We start from the raw sequence: 10,078 nt of genomic DNA on the forward strand, positions 1-10,078 counted from the left end.
GTTTCTTTCCCTGAAAACCACTTTTGTTTCCCGCCAGCCAGTTTTCTGGTCGGCCAACTGGTCTTGGGACCACCAAAAGTGGTCAGCAGCCATGCCACCACCTTGTTTTCATCCTGCAGACCAGCCTTCCCCATTGCCGACCACTTTCCATCCTTACAGACCACTTTCACTGGTCAACCGACTAGTGTAAGTTGTTGGCCGACCACTTTAAGTGGTCGGCAGCTTTCCTACAATTTTCTGCAGATATTTTCTTGCTAGCTGTGACAGCTGGTCAGCACAGAAACCATCCTCCATATACTAGAGGGATTGCATCTAGCTTCAACCTTGTTGAACAAGCTTGAGGCTTGGTTTTCTATAAAAAGAGAGGCCTTCTCTCCCTTCTCCAGGTTCTGAATTTTGCTTAGAAGCTATAGATACACACCTATCTATATATTTGCTCTTTCTCTTCATATTTGTGCTTAAAAGTGCCTATTCTTCACACTTTTGCACACAAACACATAGTGAAACACCATACTCTTGGAGCTGAGGCACCTTGAAGTTGTTTTTGGAGTTTTTGGACTACTTTTGATCAAAAAAGGTTGCTGGAGTTGCAGCTTTGAAGTTGTTCTACAAGGGTTAGTCTCTAACCCCTTAAACCTTTGCTTTTGCTTAAGCTTTTGGCCCTATTTGCATGCTGATTTAGGCCTAACTTTAAACTACAAAAAGTTCCAATTTCACATGCTTGAAATATTTGTTTAAGGTTTCTTTGGTGTTGGGGATGGTCTACCTCCCCTTTTGTGCCTTGTTTGGCCTTGTTTTGTGCTCTCTTTTTAAGCTATTGGGACCACCTCTTTTTGGCCTTCTCACCACTAAAACTCAGAGGAATTTCAGCAGTGGAAAGTGTGTTTTGAGGTCCCAAATAGGAGGGGGTCATCCCCTCTCCTTGTATCTTGGTAACTAGCTTTGTATGCCTCATGTTTTAGCATGTCTTGCTAGCATGTTTTGGTCCTATTTCAGCAAGTTTTTGGTGTTGTTTAGGCATGCTATAGCTCTGTCTAGACTTGGTTTGATAGCCTCTTGCATGCTTCACACACTTGTAGTGCAATCTTGCATGCTAGCCTAACATGCATCATGCTTTTGACCATCATTCTAGCATGTTTTTGGCTCTACTCCAAGAAGCTTTTACTCATGTTTTTCCATACTTAAGCTCTGTTTGAAGTTGTTTTGGTCATGCATGCCTTTCTTTGTATAGCCATAGTGCATTCTAGATCACTAGCTTTGAGTTTCTAAGCCACTAGCATGCATTACTTGGGCTATTCACATGATTTAGCATCATTTGGTACATGATTTCAGTGCTTGTAGTGTGGCCATATCCTCTCATGTGTCACTCTTTTAATGCTTTGGAGGGTTGGTGCTTTATGCCTTAAGTATGAGCCATTGTGCATGCCATCTTGCCTAGCCTTTTGGGCCACCATTTCAATGTATTTTTGGTGTTGTTTTGCCATTATACGACTCTATTTTTGGTTGGTTAGAGCATCCCTCATTTGTTTCTTACACTTGTAGTGTAAGTCCTCTTTACTAGCCTTGTATGCCTAATGAGTGAGCTTGTTATTCTAGCATGTATTGACTTGGTGTTAGCCCATTTTTGGGGTTAATTTGACATTCCATAACTCTGATTTTTGTTGGTAAAGTCATCTCATGCTTGGTTTTGGTAGGTGTAGTGCAATCCCTCTTATTGGCCTTGCATATTCCATGCTTCATGCCTTCATGCTATCTTGTTTTGGCTCTGGTCCATACATGTTTTGGCATCATTTTGACATGATCTAGGACTTTTTTGGATTGTCTTGGCCATATGCTTCATGTATTGCATAGCTATAGTGCAAGTGCCTATGTTAGTTTCAAGCTTTGAGCCTCCTAGCATGCTTCATTTGTGACATGTACATGATTTGGCATCATTTACCATGTTGTTTCCGAGCATATAGTATTGCCATGCTCCCACTTCTTTCACTCTTTGAGTGCCTTTAAATGTTGTGCATTATTGCCCTGTTTGTGGCCTAGCTTGTATGCATGCATGCCTTGCCTTTTGAGCTCCCGTCTCAGCATGTTTTGGTCTTGGTTTTGACCTATTTGAGCTCTGTTTGTGGCTGGTTCATCCATTTGTGCCATGCATTGCATGCCTCTTGTGTAGTCCCATTCACTAGCTTTATTTCTTTAGGATTCTTGCATGCCATACTTGAGATGTTTGCTTGCCACCACATCATTTCACATGATATTTTAGTGCATATAGTGTGGCTACACTCTTACATTTTTCACTCCCTGATCATGCTTGAGAGTTGTCCTCTTAGGCCTAATTGATGAGCCATTGCATGTGCATGCATTTTCTTGCTTTCCTGCTAGCATTTCAGAGTGTTTTGGCCACTATTTTGGGCATGATTGAGGTCTGTCCATATTCGGTTTAAGTCTATATGACATTTTTATTTGCATGTTGTTGCATGTTCATGATGTTGTTGCATGCTTGTTGCATTGCATGATATTTACATGCTTGTTGTTTGCATTGTGTGTGCATGCCTTGCATTGTGTTTGGAATCTTGTGCATGCATTGCATTGTGTTTGGATAGGGAGTTAATCCAAACAGGAGAAATGAGGAACGTTTCATACTTGAAGTGATGAAATGTGCCTCATTTCTCGGTCGCCGACGCTCTTGATCATGCATGATAGAGTTTAAGGCCCTTATGTGTTATGTGTGCATTCATTTACATTGATTCGTGCAATCTTGGCTTCTCGGACATCGTGCGTTGCGATGCTTGGTTGGTGGCCCGAGAGTCGAGAGCCATACTCCCTTGAGATCATGAAATGATAGAGAGGGTGGTTGTGCACACATACCTTGCAAATACATTGCCATGCCCTTTCTTGTTCTCTGTTGTAGCAAACCAAAGCTGTGCAGATTTTTCTGGTCGGCAGACCAGTAAAAGTGGCTGGCCGACCACTTTTTCTGGTCTGCAGCAATGGTAAGTGGTCGGCAGGTGGTCTACGCCACCAATAAGTAGTCGACAATGCTCCTGGAGGTTCCCATGGTGGAGCAAAAGCTATCTGGAAGCTTGTGCAGTGTTCTGAGAACAAATGCAAACAGAGGTAAGTTGGGGCATCGCGATGGATTTCCGAATGAAGCAACCGAGCATGATTCATCTGTTCTCGCCCTGAGGACCTCTTCTTTTACTGCTTTACTTAGCTTCTTTACTTAGCTAGCTAATGCTTTGGTTTTGTACTTAAGTAGTTAATTCGCTTAGCTATTCAATTTGTGTTGTAATAACTAATTAGTTAACTTGTTAGTTAATTAGTTAATTAGTTTACTTGTAATAATTAGTTTAACCCTCCGTCGAGAGGGCACAACTGTTGTAATAAGTGTGCGTGTGTGTGTGAATGTCTTCCAACCCTACGTCTTTCTCTCTTTTATTTACCAGTTTTTGATGGTTAGATTAGGAATCATTTTCAATTAGCATACTTATGCTTCGCATGCGTGCATCATTCATCTGTCTTGCATGCACTGGGTTCAGCGCATCATACAAACTGCATTGTATTTCAATACCAATTTGAATACATATTATTAAGTTGCATTCACATGGCATCTTAGAATAGCCGAGCCTATTTTAGTTGCATTTTGCATGTGTTGCATTAGGCATCTAGCATAGTTAGGATTCATGCATTGATTTCTAATTCGCTTCTTTCTTTGGCTCAGAGTACACTGTGAGTGTTTGTGCTTTAGCATCCTTGCATGCGTGTGAGTGGCTGCCATGATAGCATGCTTGCCATGAGGCTATGTGCTTAACTGATATAACTGCATAAATGCCTGTGGATGAAGACTTCATTGCTTGAATTGTGACAATTCATCAAAATACGAGTTTTAAAGCCCACTTTCTAGTGGCAAAATCATGTTTTTTTCTAAGCCCACTTGAGGGTGACAAAATCCGCGTCTTAGCCTACTTGCGAGTAGCACCTTCAAACCATTTTCAAAAAAACAAACATGAGATGCTTTGTTCCAATTCTTGCGATTGAGTCTATACTTGTGTGCTGTGCGCATCACGTAGTAATGTTAGCTAATAACCGGAATAAGAACATATGTGTTTTCAAAACAACATACCATGTTAGTAGAGGCCGATCTTTAATCGGGAGAGCGGGGGTGCTCATTTCAGGATCTTCCCCTCTCGTACCCAAGTTCCCGAGCTGAGGCAACTTTGGTGATGACAGACACATGGCCTTAGGCACGATTCAAGGTTTCCTAAATTTCGCAGAACAAATATTTAGGTGGCGACTCTGAAATCTGGCAAAACAGTCCATGTTTGGCGCTTTTTGATTAAAATCGATTTTCCAAAACAATTTGCTGGATTTGGACACTTTGGTGATTTATCAGTCTTACATTGCACTTTGTGAGATTAGATTCAGAACCATGATAGGAGTCCGAACTGTAGTAGCTAGAACTACAATTCGCGCCCTCGCGTGCAAAGTGGAGTTTGGGGCGGTCTACACTGAGGCTTGCCCTCTTTGAGGACCAGGTTTTTCCTCCCTATAATCCTCCACCTCTCCCTACTCCAACTCAGCGAAAGCAAGCCCAACTCTTGCTTGCGGCCTTTTCTCAGTTGCCCTTCAATGTTCTTGAGGATGATGTTCCTCTCAAGAACTTTCGATGGGCTTGTGATGTTATGACCCGGGGTCATGCTCTCAACCCTATCGCCCAAGCAGAGCTCCAGATGTTTTTGGACCAACTCCCATTACTTCTTCATTGGCACCAAACTTCTGTGGCCACCAACCAATCTTTGAACCAACTTTCAGCCCTTCGAGTTCATACCCGGTATGAGGCAGAGAACCTCATCGAAGAATAGGATGACTTCAAGAATAAAGACTCTGCGTACTGGGATGACTTAGATATGGATGAGATGGAGCAAGGGTTAAAAGAAACAGAGTTTGAAATAAAGGCCGAAAAACTCTTTTGTCAAGTAAGAGCACATCAACTTCAGCAACCAAGCCTGGAGAAAATAGAAGATAGAATAAAAAAGGAACAAAAGTTTATCGACCATAGTTGGACCAAATTCCATGATCTTGTCATTTACTCTGTTCCTTACTTTTATGAGCTTGAATACGTGCCTAAGCAAGGCTTCTAATGTAATCGTTTTTGTCTTAATAAAACTTAAGATATTTTCTTTTATCTGGTATGGTCTGATTTTACCTCATTTGCCAAAGTCAAACAAACTTAGGGCTTCAAAACCAACAATTTCTTCCTTCGTATCTCAATTCGATCATACCTAATGAACAACTTTCGCTGGTTTCCTTTTAGAATCAGAGCTTCGAATTTATCAATTCTGCCATTTGAAACTCGATTTGATCATATCCAGTTCTCTAACATATGGGTAACACAATCAAGTGATTTCAAATCAACTAATTTTGTTTTAAACAAACAGTCTACATTTTCCAAAATATGGAAACCTCTTTTAAGAACTGCACTGTTTTAGTCTAAGAAAGTGATTTATTCTGTGTATCATCAAACCAACTATTGGTTTTGGCACTTAGAACAACAATTTCTAACCTTAAGGTATTTCAAGTTTTGCTTCGAAGAATTTTACCGTTATTGACAAACCCTAAAACAGGCCCTTAATCCTTATGAAGGAAACGAATACTTGAATATTCTTGCATCCTTAGACATGGAATGTGCTTCGAAGTTGACTTCTTGCCTTTGAAGCTGTTTATTATCGGATCTTGGCGCCAAAATTTTGGCTTCGAAGCCAAATATTTTATTTCGAAGCTGATATCACTATTTGAGATGTGTTTCCCTCCAAAACTATCAATATTGAGGGAGACTCTTTGCATCCATACTTTTAGTACTTCTTTATGAATTCCACGATTGGGTATATTTTTCAGACACAAAAGTTTTAAAACCCTTTTATTTCGTGCTTTGAATTCACCCATTTGCCTATCACATAAACCCTTCATCTCTACTGACCTTCCTTTTCTTTTTCCCGACTTCGTCTTTTGAGAAAACTCTCTATCAATGGCTTCTTATTCTTTGAAAATACTGTTCGTGGAGCTAGCGAGTCTGTCTGTAACCTTTAAAAGGATTATTGACGCAGAGTGTGAGAAGTACAAGGCTGGTGAGAAAAGCGCCATTGACGGACGCATTTTCATTCCTCGTTATCATGAGCAACAAGAGTATGTGCTTGCGCCCATCTTCAGGGAGATTCCTACTGAGCTTGCAGCTCTATATCCACGTCTAGAAGACCATTGTCTCCTTTATGATGGTGGTCTTGACTGGGGAAGCTGGTGGATGAACCGTCCCCATCGCTGCTGGCCCACAGTGAGGCCAGAGTGGCAAGAATGGTACGATCGGGTTGTCCCTGATAGGACTCTGGATCTTCAAGAGCTCTGCCTTTTCGATGCCCTCCAATTATCCAGGTTCACCATTTTAGAGGACCCCTTCTTAATACCTACCACCCTTTGCTTTTGGAATTCAGCTTTAATTTCTTTCAATTCAGATGTGGGATGATGGCCCCTACTGTTCTTAATATCTGCCATCTATTAGGATTGTCCTCTACTGGAACCCCCATTGGTCCAGATTATCCTGACCTACAAACCCCTTTTTCCCTCCCTTCTCTTAACTCATCCTATAGTGACTTTGTCAAGGCTAAGAATAAAAGAGAGGGCTCTATGACTGATAGGGAATTCTTTTCTTTCATATTATACTGGCTTTGCAAATTCCTTTTCTGCACCTTTTCTTAGAGGATCATGCCTGAATTCGCCCCTCTTGCCAAAGCCCTTGTCTTAAAAAAAAAGGTGGCCTTAGCTCCATATGTTCTAGGTCATGTATATAGAGCTTGTTCCCCCTTTTTTGTGAGAAACCCTTGGATGCCAATCAAGGAGGTCCATTTTGGATACTTCAGCTTTGGCTTTTTGCATATTTTACTGAGCTATAATCTAAATGCCTTAAGTTTTTGGAGCCAAACCCTATTACTTATGGCATGAGGCTAGCCAATGTTTCACTCTATCCTTCTACCTTTGCTTTTTACTTTTCTTTCTTCCATCAACTCCTGTAGACCGCCCGAAACTCTCTCCGCGCGCCCCCCTTTCGCAGAGGGCGCGAATTAGGTTCTATCTACTACAGTTCGGACTCCTGTCACGGTTCTGAATCTAATCTCACAAAGTGCAATGTAAGACTGATAAATCGCCAAAGAGTCCAAATCCGGCAAATCGTTTTGGAAAATCGATTTTAACCAAAAAGCGCCAAACATGAACTGCTTTGCCAGATTTAAGAGTCGCCACTTAAATATTTTGTTTTGGGAAATTTAGGAAACCCTGACTCGCGCCTAAGGCCACGTGTCCGTCATCACCAAAGTTGCCTCAGCTCAGGAACTTGGGTACAAGAGGGGAAGGTCCTAAAATAAGCACCCCCGCTCGCCCGATCAAAGGATCGGTTTCTACTAACATGATATGTTGTTTTTATAAACACATGTGTTCTTATTCTGATTATTAGCTAACTTACTATGTGATGCATAAAACACACAAGTGTAGACTAAATCACTCGATTTGGAACAAAACATCTCATGTTCGTTTTTGAAAATGGTTTGAAAGTGCTACTCGCAAGTAGGCTAAAACACGGATTTGCCACCCTCAAGTGGGCTTAGAAAGCATGATGTGCCACTTCGCAAAGTGGGCTTAAAACTCGCAATCAATGAATTGTTCCAATTCAAGCAATGAAGCCTTCGTCCACAGGCATTCATGCAGTTATAGTAATTTAAGCAAATAGCCTCATGGCAAGCATGCTAACATAGCGACATACACATCTCATGCAGTATGCTAAAGCGTAAACACTTACAGTGTGCTCCGAGCCAAAACAGGAAACTAGTTAGAAATATGCATGATCCTAACTATGTAAACAATGTCTAATGCAACACATGCAAAAATGCAACTAAAATAGGCTCGGCTATCTAAGATGGCATGTGAATGCAACACTTGATAACATGATTTGAAACACGTATTCAAGTAAGTGTATTGAAATACAATGCAGTTTGAATGATGCGCCGAGCCCGGTGCATGCAAGGCAAATGAATGATGCATGCATGCAAAGCATGTGATATGCTAATTGAAATATGCCCTAAACTAACCATTAAAAGCTGATAAGTAAAAGGGAGAAAGACGTGAGGTTGGAAGACATGCACACAAGCACGCACACTTATTACATCATTGTGCCCTCTTGACGGTGGGTCCGAATAATAAGCTAAGCTATGCTAAGCTAAGCTAGCAACTAATCTAATTATCTATTTAGACTAAGTATTACACAACCAAACCAAATAATAAGCAATCTACTTACTAATTATTACATCATTCAACTAATTAACAAATTAATTACAAATTCAATGCTAACTAACAAGTAAGCATAAAACTAAGCTGCTCTAGCTCTGTTCGAAGAAGAAGAGGATACATGCTCGGTTGCAGCCCCAAAACGCTCTCCGGTTTGCTCTCTTGAGGCTCTATCTGCACGGTGTCTTCAAGAACTTGCTGCTGGAACTTACCAAATCAAGGCTGGGGAGTGCACCAGTGGCCTGCCGGCCATGAGGAGCTACTGTCGGCCACCTGTCAGCCAAAGATGGGCCACTGCCGGCCAAGGATGCAAGGGTGTCGGCCATCAATGTGGCACTGCCGACCACTGGTGTGCTGTGACACCAAACAGCAACAAAGCACAAAACATAGGAAATGAAGGTTCTCCCTAGGACATGTATGTACTGTGCCACCCCTTATCATCTCAAAACATCAAGGGAGGGGCACCATTGGATCCAAAACCATCAATCAAGCATTTGGAATGCATGATGGCCAAAGATCCAACTTGCACACATTTTAATAAATGCAAGACAAACTGCAACAAGGCCCTATTTTACCGTCTCTTTTGAGGCCCTGCGGTTGGCGCTACGCGATATATAACCATTGGTAGGCATCCGAGGTTAGTTTTGCAACAAAGCAACAAAAGAGGGGGCATACCGAATAATCCGCGTCCGATTCTTGTGGTTGGGAGGACGAAATCTCTTTGGGGGATTTCTAGTTTACTAACATCCAACCAAGCTCTTTATTTATTTGAATATCATGTTTACTACTTGATGTTAAAATTGTGATTGTGTATTGGACTGGGAAAAGGGGACGGGGTGTGTGTGTGTGTTTACTGGGCATTCAAAGCTCACGGCGTATCATGAGGTAACGAAGCGGAACTCATAGCTGGAGACGACGAGCCTGAAACTTTCGAAGACATTTGGCTATCTTAGGGAAGCTAAAAATTTCCTTTTGATATTTTGTAAGACTCACGTGAAGATTTAAACTTTCTTTTGGATGTAATGTAATGGAACAAGCTTTTGAATTAAGTATATTTGTGGGTTGTTATGTATTTATATTCTATGTATGAACCTTATCATTACTTATGAGACCTTGCGTCAATACTTTTTAAGATCTATCGAAAGGGCAGTACGATGCCTAAGAAAGCTGGACTTAGAAGGGAGGCTAATTTGACTCCTCCGGCGATCTGGGATCTTGCTTGGTTATTGACAATAGGACTCATTAGTAACTCTCCCTTGACTGCAACCAATAGTGTAGAATCGAGGCGTTACAACTTGGCATCAGAGCCTAGGTTCAACCCTTAACCCTCGCAACCCTATACGCGACTCTAGAAGCCCTTACCCCTTTATCTTATTTTATTCTATCATGTTATTATAAGAAGTAACTAATAAAAATCTTTTCCACCTTAGGATGTCAGCAGGAGACTATCCAGGACGTGGCGTCAGTCTCAACTCGTGGGGTACTTTCCGTATGCAAGGAAGGAGAGCCATGTCTGTTAGCCCCTACTTTAGCCGCCGACGCTGTACAAGTGCCGCTGAGGAAATGATCAGAACCGAGATACGTAAGGTGGAGACGGAGTACTCCCGCTATACGAGGGAGCAGAAGAGGTCCCTGGTGCGGCGCCGCCTACAATTTTTGAGCCGAGCAGTAAAAAAGGTGATCCGAATAGAGCAAGATGATCAGAGAATGGACTCCTTGATACACCAAGCTTTGACCACTAGAGCATACCACCGAC

Source organism: Camellia sinensis, chromosome 15 (genome assembly GCF_055761805.1).
Source record: "Camellia sinensis isolate YWXY chromosome 15, ASM5576180v1, whole genome shotgun sequence".
Classification (NCBI taxonomy): domain Eukaryota; kingdom Viridiplantae; phylum Streptophyta; class Magnoliopsida; order Ericales; family Theaceae; genus Camellia; species Camellia sinensis.